Below are 27,884 nucleotides of genomic sequence, written 5' to 3'. Positions count from 1 at the left end.
GGCAACACACAACCTAGGTTTGCTAAAAGTTGGTCATAGTAAGCAAATTATTTTTTTAAATGAACAGTCCTCTGTATAAGGAAAAAGTATATTCTCTCATTTTCCTTCTTCAGTAAAGCATTTGATGTAGCATTACATGAAGAATTGTGAGTTAAAAAGAAGAAGATAGGGTTGAAAAATGAGGGAAGAACTGGATAAAAGAATATTAAATGGGGAAGGGTTGGTCTGGAAGTAGGCTCCTAGCCAAGTTACCTAAGGACTGTTCTTAGGCTCAGTTTTGTGTAATATTTTCCTTGGGACTTCAGTGCTGTAGGAATTTGCTGATGGTACAAAATTTGAAGATAGAAGTACAGAGCAGCATTGGGATATTTTTCAAATGAACTCAATGACCTTCAAGGGGAAGCAACAGAAATGGAATTAAATTCAAGCTAACAAAGGGCAAGTTCATACAGTTTGGGAGTAATCATAAGATTTTTCTCATCTAGGTTGGGAACTCTGCAGTGGAAATGACAGAGGAGGAAAAGGAAATGGATTAGTTGAGCATAGGATGACTGTGAGCCCTCATCTTGCAGTACTTTGGAAAAGACAAATGGGACCCTTCAGCCTATCAAGATAAGTAATATCCAATGGAGACAGAAAAATCTGAACTCCATGGCACAAGCCAGTGATACAGAGCAAATCATTGCAGAGTACGAAGCGATGGTGAGACTTTATCTGGAATACCATGCTGAGCCCTGGTGGCTCCTAGAGGAGAAAGCACAAGGGCTGGAACAGCTGCAGGTAAGGTCTACCAGGAGGATAAATTAGGGAAAACCGACACAGGCTGGTTTGGCAGCCACAGTGGAGTCTGAGGAAGTCCTGTGTACATGAGAGGAGGTCAGGGAAACTTCCTCAAGATGGACTTGCCCTGTGTGAAGGGCACATGGGCCAGAGTTGTTGAAGTTGACGGCTTTTTCTGTCCATCTGAGTAGGTATATGCTGCCATGCATCTGCATAAGGGGTCCAATGGACAGCAGCAGTGGGAGACGCACACCCTACCAGGTGAGACTGGAGTGTGCTCTCTGCTTTCCTCTGATCAGAGCTGAGTAATTGTCCCATATGGATGAGTAGGGTACTGCAAGCACAGTGTACACTAGGAGATAGTGTCAGTGCCAACTGCTGCACTGAACAAGTGGTGTTAAGCTTGGATCTGCTCCCATAATATGCCTTTCCAACTGCTGAATCTTTTTCCCAGTGGTTTATGCGATTAACCTTCATCCCTGGGGCGAATCGTGGTTCTGCTCTAAACTTCTCCTGCCTCCAGTGTGGTGAGACTCAGGGTGCATGTTGGACCCAAGATCATATTTCTTGTCAACTGCCAGATTGTGTCTGGACTCAGGCTCCACATATGAACATTTACATAACTGGAGAAAGCTTGATTTTGTGTTTAACTACACTTTCGAACATCATGAGTCAGCTCTGTCTTGAGCTATCTGGTGCCTCCCAAGATATCATGCCACTATGTCAAAGGTTTCAAATAGGGACAACATAATCTCAGTCTAAGTCACCTCTACTGATAAAAATTAATTAAACATTATCAAATTAGTCACAACTTGATGACTCTCAGCCTCTTGGTCTAAGTAAGATACAAGAATTATTTAAAAGTTTCCACCTACTGGGTAGGCAAAATCTACTGCCACTTGATCTTTTCTGGATTAATCTTTTAGGCTTAATAATAATAGGATAAAATGCCGTGAAGAGAAATGTAAAGCATGGCACATATGAGACATTCAGTTGCATAAACACAAAACAGGGACTATCTGGCTCAGCAACAGTACTTCTAGAAAGAATATAATGCAAGGTTATAGAATAGGGCTCAGCAATACAAGCTCTGGGAAAAAAAAATCGTATTCTCTTTATGAACAGCAGCTTGACGCAGAAGACATGCAGGATAACTATACATTTTCCTCTGGCCCTTTGAAGGCTTCAGATTATAGAAAAACCATTGTAGGACAGTTTAAGTTGAAGTAGGCCTCTGGAGGTGATGTCCTGTATTAAGTTTTTGGTACCAGATATTAAGAGTCATGCCATGGGAGCAAGTTCTGGAGGAGAACTGCCCAACAGATAAAGTAAGAAAGAACTGCGAAGAAAGGTTCAACATTTGGGTTCTGTCTGGAAAAGAAGAGACTGAAGGGGAGGCATTGTTAAAGGTTTTGAAAATAAATGGATTGTTATAAAACTGAGTATTGTTATATTGATGTATATATATTGATTGTTGTCCACAGACTGTTGGGCAAGAAGTAGTTGGCTGAAATAACAGGAGCTATTCATAGCTATTCATTAAGCTATGAATTAAGAATATATTATTTGACAAATATATTTCCAGAGTAGTCTAGGTACAGCATGTACTGCCTCAAAGTAGGGAAGAAGGACTTCTACCCAGAGAATTTTAGGATTTAGAGCAATTTACAAAAATGGAGGACATGACCAATAAAGTAATGAGACTGACATATCTACTGAAAATGTTGTATGACCCTAGGAAACTGGGATGATTTCACTGCTTTCAAAGGCAACGGGATTCACAAAGCCTGGCAGGGACTCTGATCATGAAGGACTTTGGATTTTTTTCCTCCTGGAAAACTGTGTGTGTCCTTTCTGTTGTTTATTAGGTAGGCAGTTTGGTGGTCTGTTGTATGAAACAAACATGCAGACAGAGATCAAGCATAAAAATCTATTTCCAAAGCCAGGGAGTATCTCATTGATTATCAAGTACTGTGTGTTAGCTAAATTAGGATGAACTACAGCTGCAAATAGTTCAGGAAGGATAATTGTCTGATGACATCAACAGAAGTTCCCACCTTAGGTAACTCGGTTTCTAATAACTTGGTCTTTCAGACTGCTGTAAATCTTCGGAATGATGCTGCATCCTTGGCGAAAGTCAAGCAAATGAAAACACCATGCACAAGCAGTGTATGTCTTACGAGTTCACTGAATCAAGTCTTAGAGCTATTACAAAAGACTCCGTAACTTAAAGAAAATGCCACCTGCTTTATTCTTAGAGGACTTGTCTTCCCTAGAAATCTGTTACAAATTCAGCACATCTAACTACATAGGGAAAAAGGCACAAACAAAGCATTTTTTCCACCAGGTGAAATTCCTTTTTAACTTGGGAGAGACAAGTTAACAGGTATGACAGCTAACCCTGGATGAGGAAACTCTGATTATGGCATCTTCCTTATGGCAGAGGTTTTTTTCTAATGGGCCTAGAAGATCCCTTACGATTAACTGGAGGCAGATGACTGACTCCCACAGACTGCTTCCAACACATCCATCTGCTTTTCCAGGTGAAGGTGCAAGGGATTTTTTTTTTCTGATCTTTTATTTTTCTCCTGTGTAGATCTATATTTGATATCTACAGCGCTTAATTCACTTGGGAAATTTGTACAATAACTCAAATCACACCCCAAGCTTACAAAAGGCCCCAGCAACACAGTGCCTGCTCCTCTATTTATTGTAGCCTCTGTGGCACACAAAGCCAGAGAGAGGAGGTTTGGCCACATCCAGATTAGGTTTTCTTCCATTTTTCTGCAAAAGTCTGAGGGGAAAGTGTGTGTCAGTGTTTGCACAAATGTTTAGAGATGGTTGATTCAGATTTATCCCAGCGCATCAGGGCATATGGAGGAGGGCAGGAGGGTGACGGTGGTGCCTTGTGGAGTGACTCCCAAAGAACAGAACTGGGATTCCAGAACAGCCGGCAAGCGCTGATGAATCCTGAAGGCGACCTAATGATTTTTGTCCGGGAAAGGGGCTGGTGAATGATGGATTTGAAACTGGACCTCCCATCTGTTCCCGATTCATCTTCCACTGAAACTAAAGAATGAGAATGAGCAACCAGGCAAAAGCTTCATCCAGCCGTCTGGGGATCATGTCATCAAGCCAGACGGTGGTAATTTAACTTTCCTCCCTCGTAAGACCAGTATATACTGGCAGAAATTTATTGTTTCTTCATTACTAAGGATTTACTGGATGCTTCGTTGTTCTTGGGGGGAAGGCAATATTTCCTGCATTGTAAATGTGACCTTTCCTTTTTGGGTATTCTTTAGCCAGCTATATTTTCCTTGTATGAGATAAATGTGTGGAGCATTACAGAGAGGACAAAGTCCCAGTGGAGGATTAATAAGGATTGTCCTGCGTGGTGAGGAATACTTAGCTGTGTTATTATCTAAATCTTCATATAGAAGACTTTTGTAGGGCTGTGATATAGCACCAAACGGCTATAGAAAATCACCAGATTGAATTGGGGGGAGGGAGGGTTGGAAAGCAATGAATTTTAGGAAAAAAGCAGACCAGATCCTTAATGATTAAATTAGTGATACTTGCTTAGAGATAATGACACTTAGATCCACGAAAGTTCTCACCACAGCAACTGCAGCCAGGGTCCTGGGGATGCAGGAACACAGACCCCAAGATGACATGGAGCGTGTACCGAAGGCCAGTCTATTTTCAAGCGATGTGAGCGCTTCTTGTTTTGCAAAAGGGCAAATCTGCTCTAGATTAGCTCTAATTAGCCTCCTGTCTCTATGGTTGCAACTGAATGATGTGGGGGTTTTATGCTGTAAATCTCTTTTTAGTCTGTGAAAAGTCTGTCATTTATTTTCAAAGCAGCTGTGCTTTTCTGATAGATAGAGAGACATCTGTTCTGGTTATTGTATCAGCCTGATACACTCATGATGGCTTTTCCCACCACCTCGCTATGCTGTGCTATCACCTCCTTTCCTCGTGAGAGGAAGCAGGAAGGAAGGCATCTTTGATCTTTGAAACCTATTAAGGTTAAGGATGCTACACACATGTTGGCTATCTGAATTAGATGAAAATATAACCCACAGTTTTATGAAATGCTTTAAAATAATAACTCTATTCCCTGGAAACAAACAGGCTCCCTATGACATTGCAGGCTAGGAAAAATTTTCCAAGTAAGTGAACAAGTTACTTATGGGAAAATTGCTCTCACAGAGTACCTGCTAGCAGTTCCCAATCAAATTGGAAGGATGTGTTACATTGGGTCCACAGGGAGCTGCCTTAGGACAACTCATTATTTTATTAATAATTTATTAATAAATTAAAATTAATAATTATGTTATTAGGATCTTCTGTGATGTAGGCAGTATAGCTTACTGATGGTATGAAACCCAGGAAGCCTGCAGATGCCACAGATACTGAGAAGAATTCAAAATGGACTTCATAAATCAGAGGAACTGCATGCAAGAAAAAAGTCTGTGATTCAGTAAGAGCAAAGGCAAAGTATCACATAGAATTCGAGGATTACCTGGCTCAGCAGGCTTTCTGCAGGAGTGGATCTAAGGCTTCTATGAGGTTACAAAACAGCAAGAACCAGGAATATTACACCGGTGCAGAAACCCCAGAGAGCTTTTACCTAAATGTAGAGGAAGGAGTGCAGTGCATTAAAAAACCTCAGCTGCAATGCTTCCTTTGCTTATGGGCTCAACACTTTGAGAAAAATGAGCGGAAACTGAAAACAGTCTTCTGGGTGGCCATAGAAGTGATCCCAGCATCTAAAAAGAGCCAGACATATGGATTATGGAAACTTCACTGGAGTTTGTAAAGAAAAGGTTAGAAAAAATGTCAGAATAGATACAAATGTAGTAATTTTCCAATACAGTCAGGGAATAGACCAATTGATATCTCAAAGTCATGTCCAGCCATACCGCTTCTAGGTCAAGAAAATCAGGATTAATTTTTCGTACCTGAATTTAGAGAAAAAAAATTCTGGCTTTCTGTGAATGAAAATTAGCTAACAATCCTAAAAGCTATTTTGGTCTGAAAACTGGACGAAATCCATACAGCATTTTAGAAAGTATCTATACCATTGATAGAATTAGACAGGATGAGAGTGCCTGATACCCAAACTTCAGGAATTAAAATAACAAACCACATCCAATTTGCGTAATGTTATTTGTAGCACAATGTTATTTGTAACACAAATATCAAGAAAATGAAGAAAAAATCATGGCACTAAAACACAAGGTACTGTACAAACCATGTTTGAATGAAACCTCTTGGCCATAGAATAAGGGAAGTTCATGTGAAGGAGGATAAACCATGATCCTTAGACCAGCAAGCTCAGTAGTGCACAAAATAGTGTGAAGTGGACTGTCCCTCTGCTCTCCTTGCTGGAGATGTCCGTTTAGACTTTGCATTTAGAGCAATGTCTACAGGTGAAGCTGCTGCAGTGTGGACTATCAGTCACACCCAAAACGGCTTTAAATATTCAGCACAGTCTTAGCTTTGGGGGCTTTCTAATGTCTTACTATGCTCTTGGAGAAAGATGATAAGAGACATTAACTTCCAGCCTATTGCTTGAACCTCCATCTTTTATTAAATAACCTTTTTGCTGTCTATAGCTGCTCTTCCTGCCTTTATCTATTGAGGCTTGGTATGGTTGTGATGCTGAGACAATTTTGTGTCGGCCAACGCAGGAATCGCTTCACTCCTTTCATTACCAACACAGCAGCATCTATTTTTCAGACATGATGCCAAAAGAGAAATGTACTCCTCTACTTAGGTATCCTGCAGCACCAAGATCAATTACACAAAATCCATGCTCATGGGCTTTAAAGACTGTAGATAGTGGGGATTTTGGAAATCAGATTGAAGTAGTTAAGTGTTGCAAATTTCCCCTCTTGAGCGGCTGTGGCTTGATAGGGTTGCTTAAAGGATTCTTTGGCAAATGGATTGCATTTCCTAGTGGGATTTGTCCTGTGAATAAATAAATTTCTATAATCAACTACTGATACTTCTGCAGTCTTCATAGCCTGCCTTTCAACTAAATGCACATGTGTATAAAAATTTCTGTTGATTTAAAATCAAGTAAGGCACCGAACGGGAATGAAAACCCCACACCTAGCAAAGAAGTCCATCATTTTTTTACTTTGCTTTGTAAATTTGTGAATTTTGTTGGTGCCTTGGCCTATTTAATGCTAACTAGGTGTCAATCAAATGCAGAGCTTACTTGCCAGTGGGAGTGCTCTGGAAATGAGAGGTAGCGTCTTGGAACATCTTGCATTTAAAGAGTGATATCCCCTCAGCTTTCCAAAGATGTCTAATTTCCTTTTAAAGTGATCGTGTCACAAATCCAAACAGTTCTCTTGTTTCAAACAGAAGCAGAATTAGGGAATGCCAGTCTGGAGGAAAGAGAGCTTGAGGGAAGAAACTGCCCAGGGTAGACAATGAAAGAACTTTAGGCATTGTATTTATGTTTAAGTTGATAGTTGAGCTTCCAGAATACTGATAGGTTTGGCTGCAGTTTTGGCATGTCTTTCAGGGTTTTTTTTGATTTTGTTTTCTTTGACCTTTAGACGGCCTTGACACTTTATATGCACCCTAATAAAAGGGAACTGAAAATCTGGTCGCTTATCTCACCCTGAAATGGAAAGAAAACTCTTCTGAAACTATTGTTTTCATAGTAGCAGCTGGTATCAGGCACAGGGCTGGGGAACCTCCGCAGTTACAGTTTTGAGTCTTAATAGCTTCTGACATAAATAGGACTGACTGTGAGAAATACTTCCACACTTTGCACGTTGTACACAGTTGATGATGCACAACATTGTGACTGCACCACTGCTCTTCCTTAAATAACCTCCTTACTGCTCTTTGAGTCTTAGCCTAGCGATGCCAGCGCTTTTGTCAACTTGGGGAGTTCAGTGCTTGCCAACGTGAGAATTATCTGTGAGCTCATTAGTGCTAGCTCTTTGAACATCTTGCTCTTGAACTGCCAGCTGTTAGAGGATCTGATCTATTTTCTTTAGAAAGTCAGAGTAAATAAATAAATACCCCACTCCCAGCAAATACATACTGACACTTGATATCTACCATTTTCCATAGAAATTTTTGTTCTTTCACTTGTTTGCTTTTCTTGTTCTCCATCCTCTTCTCAATCCCTCAAAAATATTACCTTAACCCAGAAACAGAGCTTTATAGAAACATTTTTCTAGATGTGTCTCCACTTTGGAGAAGTGAATGTTATTTTTTTTCTTCTCCTTTCAGAAAACAAAGCATCCATTTTCAGTTGTACCACTGTGCTATGGCCACATGCACCAGGAGGTGCTGAAGCTTCCAAGCCTAAAACAAAATAAAATAAAGTAAGGGACGTGGACTGGTCTGCCAGCTCAGAGCCCAAGAACAAGGCTGGGATTTCTTATGGGAGCAGGACCAAGATGGAAAATAAAGGTGTTTCATTCCATTGGAAAGCAATATAATTGTACAAAGACAGTAACTTAATTCTCCTCTGTCTTATCTCCACTGACTTTGGGTTGGTAGGCTAGCTTTGTCTTGCTTTTGCCTCTGTTTTGGCAGCAAAGATCTCATTCTAAGCCCCTCCATGTAACCACAATACTTCCGTTTCCCCAAATGGTCTATTACATTAGTAGACGATAACTACTCCTTTTTCATTAACTCACTTAATACTGCACTTGATTAAACATGAAGTGCCTGGAGCTTACACACACACATATACGTACATATAATCAGTCCAAGAAACCTGATCGTCACACATTTTCTATTTGCTTGACTTTCATTGACTGAGGCTGAGGCATTTTAAAAGGCAGGGAATTGTCAGTTGTCACTACTCTGTCACAGTAATTTAGGAGCCAGGTAGCAGAGCTCAGGATCCCAATTGTGGTGATATCAAATCTGTGTTGCCGATTCCTAGGGTAAACTTTTAATGGGGAAATGGTAGGAGAACAACCTCCTCTGCACAGAGGTTTCAGCTAAGACGGAGGAGTCTGAGCAAGCAAAGGCATATCTCAGTTCACTGTCTGAACCTCCTGACAAGGGCAATTACTCCCTTCCCTTTGCATCCCTTCTGTTAATACAGTCCCTGAATCTCTCTTCTCTGTCACTTTCCACTTGCCTACTTTTATTATAGTCCTTGGTTACATCTTCATATGGTTGTCGTCTTTAATGGAGCTAGCTTTCATAATACGATCACAAGCCTCTGCAATTTGGAGTTTGTCTTAAATCCTTAGCTGGAGTCCGAGGTTGTGGGACCAATATTCGTTGTACAAAATGAGAGTTTCTAGCCCTACTCACACTTTAGACTTTGTGCAAAGTGTGCTCTGCAAAGACCACATCGCTTTCCAGACCTCTGAGAATCTGGAAATGATCAGGCTTCACACAATTCCTTTGAAAGATGGGAATAAGGTCACTTGGCAAAGACAAATTCAAAAGGAGATGGCTGTTTTCATACAGAAGATGAACTGAGGAGACTGATTCCTATGGAATGTGACGGAAGCTTCCTCTGTCCTGTATCTGCTTATAAGGATCTTTCACCAAGTCTGGGAAGCAGATGAATGGTAGTACCTAATAAGTAGAAATGGTCTGAAAACTGAGTTTCAAATACCTGAGACAACCTGTGACCTGTTGTATACCCTGATGAGTCACCAGCCCACCCTTCCTTTGCATAACAAGAGGGTTTGGGGTGGGTGTATCTTTGTCCAGCTAATGCTGTCTGCAAATGAATTCCTGAGCTCCATGTTGCAAGCAAGGTGTGATTAGGAGGTTGAGTTGGCGTTGGCACATCCAGCTGGCATGCCTGTTTAAATCCAGTGTGCTTTGGCAGCAGTACCCCAGCTACTGGTGCCAAAGAAGTGGTGAAATAAGCCTTGAGATTCAGAAGGCCAGTGGTGGAGGAGGAGCAGCAGGTGCCAGGGAAAAGAAAAAAAAAGAAGAAAGAAACAATAGCATCAATTAATTTTTGATGGCAGTACTTTGTGTTCAGCAATTAATGTAGCAAATACTGCCCAGTTGGCATGGACAGGAAGAAAGTCACAAATAACTCCCTTGACAAATTAAACTCAATTTTCCCCAAGTGTCTTCACCCATTTACAACCCCAGGAATTGCTCCCATGTGCAAGTAGCTTCCTCCTCTTTTTAACAGGGCAGATTCGATCAGCGTGTGTACTCTTGAAGGATAGTTATTAGGGCTGGATTTCTCATCCCAGTGAACCTGTAATTTCACAAATAACACCTATTGCAGCTTCATCTTAGAAAAAAAGAGAGAAAGAAAAAGGAGCTGGAAGAGGGCAGGGGAGTAATTCGTATCAAACAAAGATTTTGGGCCAACTTCTTAGCTACTGAAGAACAATGTAGCAGCCAAGGGATGGCACTGTTCCCAGCTGTTTCTGTGTCTTTTTCCTTCACTGAAGCAATAGGTGCTATGATTTGTCCAAGCTATAGACAATGACTCCAAAGTGGTGCTCAGGTGTTGGTCAGCAGGACTTGAATTTGTCAGAGGAGATGATTCTCCATCCTTGGCTTATTTTGTGTTATCTAGCTATTTCTTCAGGTGGGAAATCGAACTAGGTTGGATTTACTGAAGTGCGTGTTAATGCTAAGCTCTGTCTGGATGGTCATGAGGTGGAAAAAATGAATGTCTAGCAAATGAATTCCTCCCAGCTTCATCCAACTGGAAGGGGGAACTGCTCAAACCACTCAAGACCTTGGAGTGGAAGATTTTTCCTTTCTTTTGTTCTTTTACCATATCTACTCCCCATCATAACTCTAGCAGAGGACCAATAGAATACAGCTGCCACAGGTAGTGACATTATACCCTCAGGTACTAGGATTAGTTAATGCACAATTTTGGTTTTTTTTCTTTCCTTTTCACCTGCTTTTTTTTCCCTGCTGTCTGGACTGCACTACCCCCTGCCAAACCTGCATGGCTTCTACTCTGAAACTGCCTTGAGCCCAGAGAACTCAGCTCATATGTGGAGCTGGTTTGTGGTCATGCAAACCTATCTTTACTTCCCCTGTGATCTTACATACATTATACACTCCATTTCCTGGTTATAATTTGAGCCTGTGTGTTGTTGTCACACTGCCTAGATGACTAAGGCTCATTAGAGTTGTATTACATGGTTGAAATCACCTTAACTGGCTAAGAAGGATCTCAAAACACATATCTAGTTTCCAGCTGTAATATATCCTGGCCTGTTCCTCTGATATCTCTCTCAACCTGATGGGCATATCCTGACCTCCAAGGCAAATCCTTCTGAATCCCCCTAAATGTCTGTAAAATAAGGTATTTCCATGGGAAGGCATAAAACTAGGATGAGAAGAGACTTTTGGGTCACTAAGTGCTGTCCCCTGGAATCACAGGCAGCCATATAGTTTAATTTCTTTCATAAACTTATCAAGGTTTTTCATCCTGAAAGTAGTTTGGCCTTTCTGGGAGACCCAAAGGGGATTTGAAAGGGCAAAGTATATCCAGAGCATTTGATGATAGTGACCGCACAGGCTTTAGAAAGCCACATTCAGTATATTGTTTGGCTTTGCTCCTGTGTCTTGAAAGCAGCTGGAAATCTTGCCATAGGAAACAATAAAATTAGGGCTTTAGGAGGAAATACCCCCCAACTTTTCAAAAACTTTGTATCGTTCCTCTCTTCTCCCAAACGTACAATATTAATAGAGTTCATTTCCAACGGATGCTCGTATCTTTTGACCTCCATTGAAAGACCTCCAAAACATGAGTTCTTTCTCCTCCATTCCCCCCATAGTTAAAACTTTTACTTGGCAAAGAACAATGAGTCCCAGAAAAAAAAGAGAGGGGTAAAATAGCCTCTGGGACATGAAGCAGAAACTGAGTTTTTGCTTGGAGCAATTTTTTGGGTTGAGTAATAAAGTGGAACATGGAGATGTTGAAAAAACAACAAGTAAAATGGTATTTAGCAGTGTAGTAATCATCAGCATGAGCAAGGTGATGTAGTTTGCTATTTACAGGAAATTCAGCGAACAAAATGCTGAAATTATTCCTAATGTGCATTTTTAAAAACATCACCAGACTCTTGCTTGGCCACTAGTTGAAGGCAGTGCCATGACACACAATTTCCTTCTTCATGATGTTTTCTTTTTCTTTTTGAGTTGTTCCATCCTTGTTTCATATCTTAGCATAGATGCTGATTCCTGATTTTGTGCTGCTCCACCTTTTCATCTAGTTTTACTTCAAAGAAGGAGAATGGAAATTTTTACAAGGTGTAGGTTTGATTTTAAATATCTTGGAAGCCTGTTTTTTGCTTATGATGCTGGGAGGGATGGGGAAGTTGTATGTGGTATATGAGAGTCAAGGAATACATAGGCATCGTTTAATCATCAGCACCCATCTTCCAAGAAGTTGGTCTAGCCACGGTTTTGTATGCACACAAAATTTTTGCTGAAGTCAGGCATAAACATTAAGAGAGATCCCACAGCTTGATGTGTGAATATGAAAGGTTTAGATGCATTAAAGGGATGCTTTTAGCTATTCCTTCTCCTCTCCATACTTAGAGGAAGCAGCATGTGGAAGAAGTCTGCTGTGTCAGTGTTAAGCTGTTAGTGGAGTTATGAATTTTTGGTACCTTTTGCCTTTTAAGTTCACAAGATCACTGTAATGCATAATTCTTTAATTTTTGTAAGGAATCAGATCCCAGGAGCCTTAAAGCCTGGCATGACAGGCAAGAGGGTCCTTTAATTTGCTGCCCTTCAATTTTCAGGCAGAAATAGGGAAAACTTCAGCTCTGGTTTACCTGAGGGGAGCCCTTGAACTACTCTGCATGAAAATTTCCTGATTTGCTCAAAAATGCTCAGAAGGAAATATTAGAACAGCCCCAAAATGCAGGTGTTTTTATGAATAACTAGTTGCATTCTAGTCACATCCACTCCCTTGGCAGACCTCATGAGATACCCTCTAGCTGGGAAGCTTTACTATTCAGATCTCCCTTTGGCAATGTGTGGCCTTATCAGTGAGAAATGTAACTCTGAAGAAGTTGAGGCTATTCAAGACATTGCTGTGATTGAGAATGTTTACAAACATGCTTTTGATATGGTTGCTCATGACATGAGGGGTTATAAATATGCCCCTTTCCTCCCTCTGTCCTCTTCTACCCACACAGTGGGTGCTGTGACCAAGTCTCAGATGGTATAGCCCCATAAATATATTTAAGGCTTGCTTTCTTTGGGTTTTTGGTTTTTTTTTTGGGGGGGGAGGGTGTTGTTATTGTTCTTTATTTTTTTTCCAACTGGAAAGACAACAAGCACTGGAACCTCTGGAACTGATAATTAGATCTTGGGAGCCAGCCCATCTGTTTCTGTTTATATGCTACCCAAAAAACATCTATTTTAGCAACACTAACCGCCAGCAAGGTCCAGAAGTCCTTTTCAGTAATTATATACTTTTGGTCTTTAGAAAACACATTTAGTAGCCAGTTGACCCTAGTGGAATACCGTTTTATAGAGGAGATCTTTGCTAGCAGTAATTGACCAGCTGGAAATTTCCCTTGTGCAAGTTTAAAACACATCTTCTTTATCTACAATGGAAAAGAAGTTTGTCCTATTATCGTCCCAGACATAAAGATGTACTTTAGCCTCACAGAGAACTTTGAAAACATTCCCATTAGACAGAGCTCTGCTTATATACGGGAGGGCTCAATATGTTTAGTAATTATTACACAAAGTGCATTTGCAGAAAAATGGGAATTTTTGTGGCTTGGCAGTTCATGTATTTCTCAGCCAGATCTGCCATTTGCTGTAACATCTCTAGACTCTTTGCAGCATTTTAGTAAATAATTAAAACACTGGGTCTGACTCTCCACTCCATTACCAGCCTTTATAGCGATGGAACTTCATTTAGCATCACAATTATGTATATCTATTGCCTCCTGGAGGAGGGGGTAAAGCACAAAGAGGTTCTGGCTGACAAGTCAAACATTGCTAAAGGAAGTTCTGGATGGGAATAATAATTTTTAATTTTTGGAAAAACTACTGTGAAGAGGAAGAAAAAATAATTTCTTCATCAGCTACAAGTCACCTCAAGGATAAACGATAATATCAAAGTGAAACCAAGTTCCTCTAATTTTCAGCATCAGGTTTTAATGAAAAGAGTATTCTTTTCCTCTGGTATTGTCACAATTAATTTCTAGGGGGATAATTGGAATAAAAAATGATTGATTTCAGGTAGGAAAGTAAGCAGCAGGGGCAGACGAACCTCTGAGCCACAAAGCTCTTTTTTTCTTTCTGTTGTCATTAAGAATAATAATTAAAAGTAAGCATAGTTCAGCCTCCTTCAAGATATGATATTTCAGCAGAAGTGTCCCTAAAATTAATTTTCTACAAGTTTTCCACCAAGCCTTAGCAGCTATTTAACTTTTGATCTCTCTTTTTTGTGCTGGCAACCAAATGCTTGTTTCCTCCATTAATAGTAAGACCATCCATAAGAAAGACTGTCTGCTGCCTGTGGCCGACAGGCATAGGGAAGCCTGCTAGGACAGGGAGCACTCCTGCTGATCTGTTATTTCACTCACATCACTCACCCAAATGCAAGTCAGGGTCTGCCCTGATGGAAGGGAGGGATGGAAACGCAGGTCTGAATGCTGAGGACTTGCCCCATTCGATTTTCTTACACTGGCTGGCAGATGCAACAAAATCTTTCAGTCATGACACTGTTGGCCCTTCAAATGCCCGTGGGATGAGGGCTGCTCTGGCACTGCCTCAAGAACGAGCTTTCTTCAGCCAACATCATTCCAGCATTTTCATCCAGACTAACACCGATACCAAACCTAACCCCTTTTAGCTTATGAGTTACACATGAACTCATCTTCCTGACGGCAAAGGTATGCATTTTCCCTGAGCATCTGAGAAAGAAATGACCTGTCTATGCTATTTTGCGATTGACCCTTTAAGTAACAAACTATTGTTTCTGCTCCTTGGTAGGATGACTCAACACAACACAAATAACGCATTGCTGGTGAGACATTCATTTGAAAATGTCATTTGAAAGATGCCAGGCAAACATTCTGTTTGGTATTTTTGGGTGATTTAAGATGGGTGAAATCTTTTCTTGGGGAAATGTAACCATGTTTTGTTGTAACACAGCATCTTGCTCTGGTTTTTTTTTTCTGATGCATTTTGCCTTGGCCAAATCTTGTCCTAACCTGTCATCATCTATGTGTTAATAACATGGTCTAGAAGTTTTTCATGTGACATTAAATGTTTCATCTATTTACCTCTTTTTTATTGTTGCTTTTGAAATAAAACCTTTTGCTTTTAGTTTTTCAGAAGAAAACCTTTCTTCTGTTATTTTTCTCCACTTCATGAAAAACGCTGAAACGTTGTTATCCTGCTCTGATTCAGGACTGAACCAATTTGGGAATCACCCACACACATAGACACACATAAACAGCCATGACAATATGGGAATTAAGTTGTTTTAATAACACTGTTGCTCTGCTTCTTGCCTAGTGTGCACTCTCTCTCAGTGGTATAATTTTCAGGAAAATATTGTGGAGAAGCTATTCACTAGCAAGCAGTGGGGTGCAAGAAAGGTGGATCTGTAGAGGGAAATGGTGCTGAAAAGGTATGTAGATCTTGCAGGTATTTCAGGGAGTTTTACTTTGGATCAGCTTTAACGATGTCTCATGAGCTGAAAGCCTATTAGCAGCTGGAGTGGCTTAATTTCATGCTAAAAGAGTCTAACTCACATGCTCCAAGGCTATGTGGTGATGCAAAGCAAAATTCTGTAAGTGGGGCTGTTCAGGAGATTAGCTCTGTTTTAACAAGTTACTGCTGATGCAGTCTTAGATATTGCCTTCTAGGGACAGACCACTGCTGTGGACACTTAGTCTTATTTTATGTTTTACTGCCTTAAAATGTTCTCCATTGCAAATTTTGACCTTCCAGAGCTTGACAATAAAGGGTGTCCTATCAAGCTTTCATGATGATCCTGCATTTGTCACACAGAAGGAAAAAAATCAGCATTTATTGTTATTAATAGCAACTGTTGACTGTGCAATGGTAATTGTAATGACAATTACTATGAAAGAAGGGATATCCATTATTGTAATTGTTTAGAAAACTGTAGCATGATGGAAGCTTTTGTTAAATAAGTCTGAAGGCAAGTGTAGAGACTTTTATCTTGCTATTTTTAATCTAAATAAGTGTAATTTCAAGTTCCGAGAGACCAGAAATCATACCATTAAATTCCAGAAACATAAATTGTTTTGTCAAGTTATTAGTGGAACTGACAATTTGACAGTTTTTGTAAATGCTGACATGACGTGTACAGACTTAAGTGGTTTTACTCTGCAGGAAGTAGATTAATTCAGACTCTTTTTAGCCCCACAAACTGTCATCTTAGGGAGATGGTTTATTAAATTTACCTGAACATAAAATTAAAATGTGATTGAAATCTTCTTATTTGATGTATGTATAATTTTGTGATACTAGTGAGAGCTGTGTATTTTGAACATTACGTACAATGAGAATTCAGTTGCAATTAAGTTAAATAGAGGATGAGGAAGCAATTGATACGGTAGGTATTTCGTGATTAGTTAGCTCTTGTAGTCTCAGAAATGGTAATTAACCTGGGAGGATCTGAGCTATCTCTAGCTATTGAAATGGAACTGTCTTTAGGGAGAGTAAAAGAGAGCTTACCTTTGGAGGGCAGTTTCTGAAGACATTGACTTTCTGCCATTTCTTCAGTGAAGTCTCTTCACATTTACAGTACTGCCTTATGCTTTAATGACCCCAAATATCTACTAGAAGAAAATTTTGATTGGAGCTTACCAGATCCTTCTAATTTTATGGAGATATTAGCAATACTAACCTGGTAATGTCCAGAAGCAAGGCCAAAGACAGGGTAGTAAAGTTCAGCTCTGCTGAACTAAAACAGATGCTGCAGGTTCATCTCAGAATGAATCCTTATTTCAGTACTTAAACACATGTCCCTTTCATTTCCTTGATGGCTGAGAAGAGATTGTAAGTCACTGCTCAGTTGTGCTGAAGACATTTACAAATTAAAGTCTTCTAGATAAATCTTTTAGAAAAAGGATTTAAATTTCAATATAAATGACAGAAAAGAAGGAATTAATGATTTGCACAACTTCTTAAAATAGTTAATGTGAAAACTTCCTGTACTGCAATGTTCTGGCTGAAAATTAACATGCAGAAATACAAGACAATTTAAAATGATAGTTCCCATAGCTACTGTAAGTCATCTAGTAATCCAGTTAGGCAGTCCTTGATAAAAGTGCATCTGTCCATGTCTAATTTGGAGTTTTGGAGATAGACATGTTAATTCCTCAGTGGGATAAAAGTAGATAGATAACTTGAGATATTAGTTGCCCACACTCTCCTTAAATAAGCATGATAGTGACTCAGCTAGATTGTACTATAAAGGTAAAATTCCATCATCACCTGGACACATTATTGCACAAAAAAATGCTTCTTACTTCAAATGAAGGAATGTCATTGGCTGCAGGGGAAGGACCCAGAGATGCAGTGGGGATTTGCATGCTGCAAGTGGGCGCGTACTGTGAAGATATTCTAGTCTGTCTTCTGCAAACCACGAACACCCTTTCTCTTGGGCAAGCTGATAACACAAGTATGCATAAACACCAGTTAACATTTCCCTGCCTGTGATCAGAGAAAGCCATCATTCAAAACCTAACTAACTGCAACAGTACTGGAAAAAAAAAGAATTAACTGATAGATGTGTGTGTTTTCAGCAAAAGCGTCTTCTGAGCTTTTGGAGACAAAATAAATCTGACTATCCTGAGGATAGTCTCTGAAAGTCTCTGAAATTTGGTGGTCTAGATAGTTCGGGGAAAATGGAATCTTGTACATTTGACAGCATAATTATTATGCTCTGTCAGATTTATACAGCTTTTTCATAAGAAACACTTAATACTTCATACAGATATTACCTTTCCCATCAAATATCGCTTTAGAAAAAGTTAATAATTTAGGAACTTTTATATTAAAAAATGGCTAATTCGACAGATGCATCTGATACCATCATCAGACATTGCATGAAGGGCACTAAAACTTTTCCCTTTTGCTTTGAAGTAAACCTGGTGTTTATGCCAAACTCTCCCAAGCTTGATGATCCTGGATTTCAAGCAGTGGTTTAAAGCTACCCTGCAGAGGATAGATGGTTGCTCCCTTTAGTATTGTTCTGTCCTGAGATTCATGGCCAGTCTAGTCTCCTTACACTTCCTTTGCCCTGCTGTGTCTCTGATCTCATTTAAAAAACCATATTCTATTTAGCCTTCTCTTCAAGTTTTGATTTGCATGTTTTTCCAAATTTCATTGGCACAGAAAATCACCTGTAAGGTATATGACACTGTCAATACATCTATTACTTGGAGAAGTAATAAAATCAATCTGTGATACAGTTCTTAAAAACTGGAAAGAAGTGCAGGCTTCACTGTGAACATGACAAAGTTTCTTTAACTAGTTCAAAGGGTGAGTATTTCCCTGATTTAGAAGCAACAAATAATTCAGGATACATAGCATAAAACGGAAGACTTGTGGAAAAAAAAGAATTAAAATCCTTACAAATATAATTAAGTTGAACGTTTTTTTCACTCATAAATGCATGCTGGGTAGAAGCCTGGATGGGACTCCTTCCTTAGAGCCAAATATAAATTAAGAAGCATATGCTTTATTATGCATACATACACACACACATGCATTTACTTAAGCCTAAATGTATATGTATGTAATATGTATGTACACAAACTTCTTTTCCCCTAATTTACCAGTCACCCTGAAGAAAACAAAGTGCTGTGAAGACTTGCTGTTTGTGGGACCAGATTTGGAGGGAATAAATATCCAATGAGTAACATTTTAGGACATCACTTAGGCTCAAATCTCAGTCTGTGAAGTCAGAGGGAAATCTGGATAACAATGAGTAAATAAAAAACTGTTTCTGAAGTGTCTTCCATGGGAGCTTAAATATTTCATCCTTGACATTGCAAATGTTCTTACTCCGTCAGGGACACCATTGCCAAGTTAGCGTCATTGATTCTCAAGGAAAAGAACTATAACACCACTTCATTTTTCACTAATCTATGGAAGAATACAACAGACCCACTGCAGCACATTAAGTGGAATTAAGGGATGCGTGTAGCATCTTTCTACAGCAGTTCCTGAGACACCCATCAGTCTGTGTCTTTTGCTTTGCACAGGAGATGATAGATTAATGCATTACAGAAGCTGTGCTGTTATCTAGCTCAAGCTGAATGTCACCAATAGCCAAATGGACAAATTTGATCAGCCTGGGGTGGAGGGTTGTTGTCAATTTTTGCTGCTGTTGAAAATCTAAGTGCTTTGTATGACAGGCTCATTTTTTCTGCATGTTTGTCTCTTTGAATCTCAGGAGGAGACAATGTAAATCACACATCACACAGAAGGTAAGTAGAGATAGCAGGGGGAAGTAGGAGGTTTTGGTAGACAGGACTTCCTTCAAGAGCCGTTTGAAAGTGTTTCTCTCCATTTACCAGGTAGGGAGTTTAGGCACTTACTTTCAGAGGATTACCTTGTTTGGTACTTAAAATTACGTATGACTTGAATTCTGCTGTGCTTTTTTAGGATTCATCAGTTGATACAATAATGGAGTACAATACCTAAAATTTGTAGGGGTATGAATCACCTCTCTGGAGACAGCTCGCTTGATTCAGAAGTAGGGAATAACTTAGAATAAGGATCTTATCTGCCTGTGGTAAGTGAGGTGACTTTCCCACTTCTGTCCTGTTTGCTGTTAGCACCGAAACCAGCACGGAAAGCTGAACTTTGGTAGCTGCTGTAAGCTATAGGTCTATATTCTTTTGGAAATCTGGTTCCAGGTGAAGTGAAACTTGAGGAAACAGGCGTGTTGTCAACTCATAGAGGCAGTATTTGCCATTACAGCTGTGTGCATACATGCAGGTTCTTACCTACATGGGATGACGCTAACCTCCCATCCACCCCACAGTGGCCACTGCTGGTTTATGCCCTTCCAGTGACATGCTGGATCTTTCAGTATGTTACACTGCATTCCTTATTGCATTGTTTCACTCCAATTAGAAAAAGGACAGTAGTTGCGTACATTCAGAAGCATCTGGCTTAACATAATATGCGACTTACTAGAGAAAATCACTCATCTGAGTTGGAGTTGAGAGCGATGGCACTGACTGACCTTGGTATATATCCCTTTAGAGATGTGGGGTCATCAAATATATAGGTTTGCTTAAGATACCAGCAACAAAAAGGAGACATTCTTCCAGAGCTATGAAACGCATTTACGAAGAGCCTATCAACCCTTGAAATATGTGGTCTAGTGAGTTTCTTAAGGATATTTGGCCTGCACAGAAAACATTCAGTCATCCTAATCTTCAAGGATCGAGGAAAATGACTCTCAACATGTTGAGGAAAACTGCAGAGTGAATTGAGCCCATCCTTCTACCTTCTGCCTTGGTTGGACAGAAAACCGCTATTAAGAAGAGTCAGAGAGGCAAGTGCTGACGCCAATAAAGGGTCTTTGGGTCTTTGCCACTGAATCCTAATCTGGGATACATCTTTACTAGGTGTTGGTTTGCTTTGCTAGGCCAAGAGTTAAATCCAAATCACTGATAATGAAGATATTTCTATAAATACACAACCGTTATTGCTATGCTGACAACTCTTTTAATATCCTGTTATGATTAACTGAAATGCTTGTCTAACACTTGCTACATATTGGCTGTAAACTTTTATTTCCTTTACTTTTCATCTGTTTCTTGATCATGTGATGCATAGGTGAGGCAAAGGATTAAGAAAATGCTGTTATTCTGGGAATCAAAAGCTTTCACCTCTTCTTTCCCCCTCTCTCCTAAGCCATAGGCGGGTATATAAAGGTTTTATGTTACTCCATAGGTACAGTTTCTAACACAGACAAAGCATATGTTGTACTGATAAAAACTGAAATCTTCCAGAGCACAGCTGAACCATCAGTGTGTTTCAGTAAAGGAACAGCAGTTTCTACAGCCAGTGGTACCCACGCATGTCACAGAGACAACACATCGCTGGAGTGTCTCTGTTGTCCAGCCTGACTGCCTGGGGTTGCTCTTTCGGGGAGGAAGGAAGGACAGAAGAAGTAACAGGCAACAGTCAAAGTGGACACTTAGGATTAAAGAATGGGCATTTCTGGAAATAGAGTGTACCCTTTTGCTGTCAAGAAAATAACTTTTTATTGGATGGCAAAGCAAATGCTTAGCTACCATCCAGCTACATCTGTTAAAATAGAAAAGAAATATTTACAACATCTGGGAGGCGAGGAATAAGTGAACTTTTGGAATATTATAGTAAAATCCTTTTTTCTCTATGTTCCTTGGTATAACACTTCTAATTGATACTACAACTTTTTATATTTTCATATTTTTATTATGATTGTCTACATTATAAATCTACAAGGGGACTCATAAGTGTTTGGCTGTGTTTGAACTGGATTCATACTAATACAGAAGGTGAGCTAGCACTTTTTCTTGTCTGCTTCTAACATCTGAGCATATGAAATACACTGTTGTATTTCAGCACATCGCAGTGTTATCTCGATATAACACAGACTTTGGTTGTGGTGACCTGCTTACACATTACCTTCGACCGATGGAGCAAACTCAGTGTGGTTATACTTTTGTCAGGAAAAACAATTGCAGTTGCATTTAGACTAATACCACAAAGTTACAGGGAAGTTCTTTTCTGCTGTATATTGGATCTGTAACCAAAGGCTTTCACTGCTTTCTGAATGCAGGGTACTATGTTGCACAGATTCTCTCAATTAAATATATGTGTTGGATAATTTCTCCTGAAATATGGTACTGGCTCCTGCCATATGATTCTTCAGTAAGGCTTCTGTGAGACTGTCCATTTAATGGGTTTGTGCACTTAAAAATTGTTTCCTTTAGACTAAAGCAAATGTTATAACAAGCAATGCCAGACTGATAGTGCACTCTGGTCTGGAACTGATTTTCCCATGATTGCAAGTTATCAATTTGCTGCATCTGTGGACATGAGTCGCGACACAGTAACAGTCCACATAGATGCTCTCAGCACAGTCCAATTGCAAAGTGAGACAGTTTGAGTTTAGATATAGCAAGCCTGTTTTGTCTCATAATTGGGCTGAGCTAGAAGTCAGCATCCCAATTATGTGCCGGCTAAAGGTGGGAACTTAAGATGCAAATAGTTTGTCAGCTTGCAAAAGTGTGAGCAGATTCTGTGGCTCCTTAAATACAGCTGATACAATAACATAAAGGAAGGCACTGTATGTCTGATACAGTTCTAACCTACTTCTGGTTGAAGAACTGGGGGTGGTGTGAAATCATCAAGCAAGTAACTATGCATAGCTATTGATTTTCTCTTTTTGATTTTCCCTTTTCTTTCTGCCCTCTGGTTCAATAGCTTCTTTGAATCTGCTCAGGGACAGTGTGACTTCATGGAGAAAGGGAACATGACAAACTAAAAGAAAACATGAAGTACTGTGGAGATCAGTGCAGAACTCCCCAGGGTTTTATTAACTAAGTAAATGACTTGCATGCCAGCAGCCAAAAGGTAAATTCTCAAGTCAGAGATAATGCCAAAAAAAAAAAAAAAAGAAAAAAACCACACAGAAATGAATAATTGAAATTTTGCAACAGGCAGATGAAAAAGTGGATTCTAGATTAAATCCATTGGCTGCAAGTTTGGAAAGCAGCTTAATATAGATAGCAGCAGAATAAAAAGATGCAGCAATGTGGAAAAAAGAAGGTATCTTTCAGAAGAGATGTTGAAAGCTGCATACTGAAAAGGGAAGAGACTTGGGAGTTTAACTGAAAGTAAAAAATAAAGTAAAAAAAAAAAAAGCCACCCTGTGTTCAGGTGCATTTCAGGATACCATAAGTATTCTAAGTAGTTTTGTAAGAGAAATGTAGTATAAATCAAAGAAGATAGTGTTATTGCTAGAAGGCTTGGGGAATGAAGACCTTGCTCACAGCAGAGTGTTCAGGTTTGGTAACTAAAATTGAGAAAACATTTAATCGCTGTTGAAGGGAAAGCAGTACTGAGCAATCACAGATTAGTCCTGATTTCCAAGATTCAACCACACTAAAAAGAGTAAGAAAAGTCAGACTTTTGTCCCTGCTAAAGATAAGAAAGAGCTCCATGGGTACCTACATGTTTCTGATAGAATCACCAAAGAAGCCTGAGAAAATGTGATGCAATTACATTATTTAAATATCCTGCAAGTGGGAACATTTGGCCAGACGTGTGGAGGAAGGGAATTTCAAGTGAAAGCCTTGGATTTCAGAATTAAATTGGCAAAATCAGAAAATTAGTTTTTGATGGGGAGGGCCAGAGAGGGAGAGGGATCCATGGAGTTCAAGAGTAAAAATGAACAAGTCTCTCTCAATCTAATAAACTCTTCCTTATTGTTCATAAAACTAAGACAACAGTGACCAGAAGGTGACCCACTGGAAGTACAAGCTGAAGGTGCTTCCTTGCACGTCTTCATTCACATCCGACCTACACAAATTCTGTTTCCTAAAGCTGAATGATTTTTTTCCCTACTTTAGGATTCTGGGAGCTGAGATCAACTCCACAAGGGACAATGGCTTAATATTTGTACTGCAATAGTTGGTAAATGGTTGAATCTGGTGTTGGTCTCCATGATGCCAGGTCATGCACAGGGCAAAAAACCCTTTTCCCTCCCCTAAATGTTTTATAAGCCACAAAATTAGAAGTTTATTCTCAAAAGGAATTTGTTTCTATATCCCAAATGATTTCAGTCAAGGACTTAGGCTGAACTTCTCATACATTTGGAGCATCATCCAGTGCTTCTAAGTTACCATAAAAACATAAAGGAAATATTGTAAAATGGCTGCTAAAGGCAAAGAGAGGGAGCTTATAAAAACAGAGTACTGTTCTTATATTATCTTTTTATAGTCTGTTACAGAGACCAGGTTGTTACTGGAAACACAACACTCTGCAAGATGAACCTTTGCTCCAAAACAATATGGATGCTCTTGTGGTATGCATGTTGTATACGAAGAAACTTCCTGACCATTTTGAATTCTCCAAGGTGGTGAGTTCTAAGTTTTTCCACAGTCTTTATCATGTCCTAAATCACCAGGTGGTGTTAAATATAATGACACTTTTATCATTTTCTGGTTTGCACAGATAAAGAAACAGCTATGCTGTAAGAGGTCTCTTTGTATGCTGCTTTAGCATAAAATTTATGAACTTTGTAAACACTTCAGTGGAAATAAATATGCAAAAGGAAATTTGGTACAGGCTTCTGTGTGGTTCTACAGAAGTCCATGATAACTTATCTGCTTTAAGCTGATGTGGATTACATTTGTGTTGGTTTTGGTGCAAAGGGAAAAGGTATCCTGATAAGGAAGAAATGATGGGAGGGATCTGATAATACACATGAAGAGGCTAAATTTCATTAAGTTAATTTTAACTTAAGAGGCTGGTTAATGGACAAAAGCTCATCCCTAATGGTATTCTGGTCTGTGATTTGCCCTTTTTCTTTATGAGTGACTGAGAGAGGGTAAGGAGCTGTGTTTCTTTTTCTCTTTTTTTTCTTTTTCTCTCTTTTTCTTTTTTTTCTTTTGTGTGTGTGGACATCTATATCTTGGTACGAGTGTAGAGGGAGTGGAGGATGGGAATGTAATCTGGAAGAAGCTGTGAGGGCATGAAAGGCCTGGTGAGAAGTGACTGGTATCATCTGTTGTTGTTGTTCTAAGCAGCCATAGCATAAGTGACTTGTGTTTCTTTTGAAAAAGTTCCTCTTATCCCATCTGTTGGCCATATGGGTGAAAAACATGGTTTTCAGCATGCCCACACCTACTCGCTGGCCAGCAATCTGTCCTGGCCTAAACACTGCTGCTTACTGTGCCATAGCAAATTGTTCTTCTTAGGAACAACCAAGGGAATCTCTGTCTGCAAGGTGAGCTTTAGGGAAGATCTGAGAAAAATGAACATATGCATCAATCTATTTTGAGCCGGTGGGATTCTTTAGCTTGCCTCGCTGCACTTTCAGGGGATAGAGAGGAATTGTGCTGCATTTTCAGCCAACTGGATCAATTGAGATAGTTTTCTGAAAAGTGTCTGTGTAAAGACTTGGTATAAACTAGGCTGGCCACATTCCAAGTTATTGAAGTACTAGGGGAAAAGCATTTTAAAAATTTCTCACTGAGGAACTATTTTTCCTTGGCATTTTGTAAGAGGATCCTGAAGACGTCAAGAGGAGGAAGGAAGTGGGTGTTGATGAATTTGATAACAATGAGTCGTTTTAACTCTGGGACAATTTTGATAAACATGGCCAGTTCTTTGCCATTCCAGGAGAAATTCAGGCTTCATCTGAATAGGTTTTACTAATGGCCAGGACAGAAAATTCCTTCCTTGGAGAGCTCAGCCTCTGGGTCATTGTGGTGGGAGGCGATGGTATTCAGTGTGGTACTGAGTGTGGGAGATGAGAGCTCAGCAAAGAAAAATGAAAGAAGGGCCCGACTGGTTTGCTGCTGTCATCCCGCTTTGAGTAGACAAGTGGTCTTTTTTTGGCTCGGTTATTATAGAAGCACATGTTTCCTCTTAAAGCCTCTTACAAAGAATCCCCCACTGTCCTAAATGGCTTGGTCTCCCCAGGGCATGAGTCACTCAGGAAAAGGTGTCCTCTCTCGCATGTCTCCTATCTAGTTCCTTGGTAGATCACATATACTAACCTGTGTTCATGCTTTTGCTTCCTTCTTGCTATGAGGAAGCATCAGTTTCTCCTAAGAGTTCTGTTAAAATTCAGGAGTCCTTGGGTAAGAGAAGTTAGTGGGATAACCACCAGTTCGACCAGTGCTGCTACCTGATCAAAGTAGAATTTAAGTAGAAGTTTGGGGTGGCAGAGGTAGGCCAAGTTCAATGTACGGGATATCTTGAACTCTGGGTAGAAACCACACTTGCTTTTCCTGACCTTATCTCACCCCCTTGCATTTCTGAGCACATCTTTTCCAGACCTGGAAAAAGAAAAATGTCTGACGAGAAGGTGGATGAGAGCTCTCTCTAGGAGTCAGTCATTGTGCTGAGTGCCCTGCAGCCCTCTTGCACATGTATATCATCTCTGTGCCTCGCTCATGCATAACAGGATAATTCTGGGGTTTGAATTAGGTGAACTATTTTTGTTTTGCCATTTTAAATATTTGTTGACCTAGTGTTGCTTATTCTATTTGTATCCTTTGCATTGCTGGGTTTCTGTGGCATCCAGGTTTGTTTTTTAGTTTTCTGGGTTGATTTTTAGTTTATTTTGTGTTTTTGTAATGTGACTTCCTCTCTCTGCCTGTCATGATATTTCAGTTATTCATAATCACTACTATAACACAAGACATCTCACCTACCTGGATTCTTTTGACATTCCTCACGCTATACGTGCCTAAATCTTTCTAGATGTTGATGTGGCACAAGATCTGACAGCATCACCGACCTTTCAGAGTCACAGAGCCTTCCTTGTTCCCATGATCTTTTCTAAATTCAGACAATTTTAGGGAACTATCTTTCACCTATCTTTGCGATTAATTGCTGTGAACTCCTAAGGGTTATTCTGGCTCACCTTCAGATTAAAAGCTAAATATAATAATGATCTTTTAGGTGAAATTGTTTGCTTGTCTTGAAGCAAAACCTTGACAAACTTTGTCTTTATTTTGAGGTGGGGACTGAGTGTGTTGTAGTGTTCATGACAAGTATATGCTTTCCAACTAAGAAAACAGGTGACAGGCTCCTTCATATATTCATGTGCTTCCCAATTCTAGTGGCACCTGCCAGAAAGCAGTGTACAGAAAGCCCAGCAACAGATGATGACAGCAAAAAATCTCATTGCTAAGTTAAATACCTCTCTACCATCTGGAAAGGCACAGCAATAGCATGTCAATGTTGAATCTTCACGGGCTTATGTGTGTCGTGCCCCAGACACTGACACCTGGTCTCTTCCAGGTGGAGATTCCCAGCAGAAGTGCCCTGAAGTTGGGGGAATTGTGCTTGGGTAAAACAGCTCTGGGTGAGAGCACGGGGTGATGGGGGAATGTGACAGCCGACATGATAGGTACCAAAGGCCTAACCCCAGCACTGCTCCATTCACCTGGCTGGCCCGTTTTAAGGTCACTGACTGACTCCTTTTGGCTTATGTGGTAGACGCTACTTATTTTATTTATTTATTCTCCACTTATATATTGTGGCTAGGTCCTAGGGCCTAGTAGCTTTTTAAAAATAACAGAATGACTGGGTCAGGTGGAGGCACCTCGGGGAAAGGAAACATTGCTCCATCCCTCAGGAGCAGTTGAAAGGTGGTCACAGACTTGGCGGCAGGGCGGGAAGAAGAGACCCCCTCAGGCAGCTGCAGAGCCAGGAGCGCTGCTCAGCAGTGGGGAGAAGTGGGCACGGGCACACAGACAAACATCTGTGGCTACAGAAGGATAAACCTCCCAGGGAGCAGATGGGACTGCTATGAGTTTATTGTGCCCCAGAGAGCCACTGAGCTGACAGCAGCCACACCAGCTACTAGCTTTGACCTGCCCTCCAGGCTGTAAAACTTTCTAACATTCCTTTCTCATCAAGTCACTTTGAGTTGCCTCTTCTTTATAATATTATTTGCTCTAGTAAAACCTGACTTTTTGGTTTAAAGGCATTTAGGGGAACTCGTGAAGAAAAGAATGAGGTACATTGCCTGCTTGATGGGATGCTCTGTGGCTCCGTTTGGTACTGGGGGGGGTTTGGGTAGGGGCGGTGAAAGGGAAGGAGAGTTAAACGTTTCACTGGGGGGCTGCAGAAGGCATCTGTAAGCTGCAGCTCTGCGTGAGCAAACCACAGGATCCTACCGCAGTCATGGGGAATCACAGAAGTTATTAAGAAACCTTCTTACATGGATGACTCCTGGCTGCTTTTCTTAAAATGTGAATCATAAAGTCCTTCTTGAGATAGGTACCAGTCACCGTAAATAATGTCAGGAGAGTGCAGGGAAATATTGAGATTACTAGGCAAAATAAAAACAAACTTAGCCTGTCTATATCATACACAGTCCTGCCTGTCTTCAGATCCAGGTGATT

The sequence above is a fragment of the Calonectris borealis genome, chromosome 7 (assembly GCF_964195595.1).
Source record: "Calonectris borealis chromosome 7, bCalBor7.hap1.2, whole genome shotgun sequence".
NCBI lineage: Eukaryota > Metazoa > Chordata > Aves > Procellariiformes > Procellariidae > Calonectris > Calonectris borealis.
Note: the sequence above shows the minus strand (reverse complement) of the source record.